Raw genomic sequence first — 2,820 nt, forward strand, 5'->3', positions numbered from 1 at the left:
TTGATTTTCATTTTACTAGCTCAGCATTGGAAAAAATACTTTCTTACAGGTGTATTGCAGGAAACAGGAATATTTGTTTTATTGTAACAGGAATATTGTTTTATTGTTGTATTTTATTCTCTTTCAGGAAAATCTTACACTTGAACAAATTTGATCATAATGGTGTTTTCTTTCTTGAATGTCAAGGCATACTTGAGGAAGCGATAAGTGATATGGCACTTGTTCCTTTTTCAGAGTTGATTTTCATTATCTTTTGGTGATGCAAATTTTCGAAAATGAGTTGCGTGTAGTTGAATACTCCGACATTGTACAAGTTTTTCAATAAATAACAACTCCAAGGGGGTCAATATATGGAAGTCAGGGCTTCCATTTTTTTTAACTGGAACTTCAATAATTCCTTACTTCAGTAACTTCTTTGAAATTTTCTATGTAGTTAGGACTGGATGTCAATCTCAAGATTAGTCACCTCGTCGAATATGTTGCTCTCGGTCAGGGACATTATCAAGGTATTGGAAGTTTTGAAATCAATTTATTATTGCTCCTCTTTGGTGCGATCTTCGAAATAGTTCAGATATAGGAAAAAATCTGATGGATGAAATTCTTTCATTATTTTTTAAATGAAGTGGACGTCTTGGTTGAATTATTTTTTGCTGTATGTTCTGTTATTTTGATTCACAAAAAATTTTGCTAGCACGACTTATTTATATTCCCAGAATTTTGGTTAAAGGTGCTTTCTTTCTTTCTTAAATGTTTATGCAGAGTTGATTTTCATCATCTCTTGAGCCTCACATTGCAGTTGATTTTGATTATCTTCAGTTAGTTCTAATTCATTCCTGAAGCATTTATTTTAATAGGTGAGCAATTTATGTTTCTGACATAGTTTGGAGATGAAAATGTTGGTTCTTTGTAATCAAATACTTTTGGTTGAATTATTTTTTATTACTTGTTATTATGTAATTTAGATGCATTTTCAACCATGTTACAGAAAAACCATAATCATAAAAACGACAAAAACCAATCAGGGCTAAGATGAGGTTTTTGATGTTTTCAGAATAATATCTCAATATCCACCACAATATCAATATATTGATCGAATCTCTGCCTAAAGACAAGCCTCAATCGAATCTAGAATGAGACTGAAAGGTACACTGTGCAAAAAACAGTTTACGTGAATATTCTTTCCTGATTACGAAAATGACCCTAATGTCAATGTTCATAAAGATGTAGTGTATATGATATGTGGCGTTTCGCAGCTAGAATTTAAAGAACATCATATGAAATATACATTTGAAAAGGGCGGATCAGATTTGATATAACAAGCGATCTAGGGTTAAACTTGAACAATTTTGGTCATTGGTGCTTTCTTGAATGTTTATACATGATTTCTTGATCCTCACATTGCAGTTAATTTGGACTATATTCAGTAATCTCAGAATAATCGCTATTTTAAAGCATTTCTTTTGATAAATGAGACAGTTATCCTCATGAAATAGTTTGAAGATATGAAAGTGTTTGATAATTTTGGTTGATCTTTTATCAGTTGATATTATGTAATATACATGCAAATATACATTTTCGACCTTGTTCAATAGAAACCAAAACCATAAAAACGACAAAAACCAATCAAGGCTAAGGTTAACTGATGTTTTTATTCACACATTTTTTTCCTATATTTTCTGTTCACATTCTTACGAAGGTAATATAGCTGGGAAGTGTTTTGATTTTAATTTTACCAGCCAGGAAAATACTCACAGGTGTATTTGAGGATACAGGAATATTTGTTGTATTACATGAGTATTGTTTTATTGTTGTTTTTTTCTCTTTCAGGAAAACCTTATACTTGAACAGTTTTGGTCAATGCTGCTTTCTTTCTCACATGTTTATGCAGAGTTGATCATAGCAATTTTTCAAAAATGAATACATGTAGTTGAATTATCCGACATTTTTATAATTACTGCTGTATGTACTCTATAGTACGGTGTAATTAGACCTAAACCTCAACATCCAAAGTAAAAGCTTTCCTCCAACACCAAATTGCTCTACATAGTCCCCTTATTCTATGGTAAAAAGTTACACCATTTTGAGGGTCGGGTTTGGGGGTGAGGGGGGGGGGGGAATTTGAAAAATCACTAGTTTTTTTAGTTTTTCGTAAATATTTCAAAAACTAAGCGGTTTATCCTAAACATTGTTATAAACAAAAATGTTCTACGTTAAATTTTAAATAAGAATGGTCCTTTTCATAATCACTCTAAATTGTACGGTTCAAGAGTTACAGACGGTGTAAATGTTAACTTTTTCGTAATTTTGATAATTTTTTTAAAAAATAAGCTTCGTAAAAGAATGTTGCTATTTCAGTGGCCGGTGGTATGTTAGTGATGAGCCCTTGAAGGAACGACAACCTCACCACCTTATCAAGGGGCACTCTTTTTTAAGGGAAAAGAGGCTTCCACAGGCCTAGGCCATATAAACCTGTGGTACGGAGAAACCCACCCTGAACTTTCTACGAACATTGCAACATAAATTCACTTCTTAAGCATAAATATCTTTCAAATTTGGAATGTTCAATGTCTTTATTAACTTCACTCATCCTCCAGCACATTATCCTCCTCCTCTAGCTCGTCGTCTAAGATGTTATTATTGTCCATGTTATCACATGCTTGGCCTGAGCAATTGCTGCATATGCTAGTGCAGTTTAGACCACTCCTTCTGCATTCACAATTACGAACGCATTCATCTTTGCAAGTACACATTACAAGGGACAGTAATTCCTGGGGGGCTGCAGGACGTGATGTTGTAATTGGTGTCAGGTGGTCGCCAATC

At 33.3% G+C, this 2,820-nt stretch overlaps 1 long non-coding RNA gene across 1 annotated transcript in view; it reads left to right on the plus strand.

The window, feature by feature from the left end:
• LOC141486176 (uncharacterized) overlaps positions 1-15 on the plus strand; it is a 16,463-nt gene extending 16,448 nt beyond the window's left edge. The window contains exon 4 of the long non-coding RNA XR_012467676.1: positions 1-15. This exon is cut by the window's left edge and continues 257 nt beyond it. This is a non-coding gene — a long non-coding RNA (uncharacterized lncRNA).
• Positions 16-2,820: the final 2,805 nt, after the last annotated feature.

Source organism: Leptinotarsa decemlineata, unplaced genomic scaffold (genome assembly GCF_025532065.1).
Source record: "Leptinotarsa decemlineata unplaced genomic scaffold, Ldec_3_MD MMD2_tig00026347_RagTag_RagTag, whole genome shotgun sequence".
Classification (NCBI taxonomy): domain Eukaryota; kingdom Metazoa; phylum Arthropoda; class Insecta; order Coleoptera; family Chrysomelidae; genus Leptinotarsa; species Leptinotarsa decemlineata.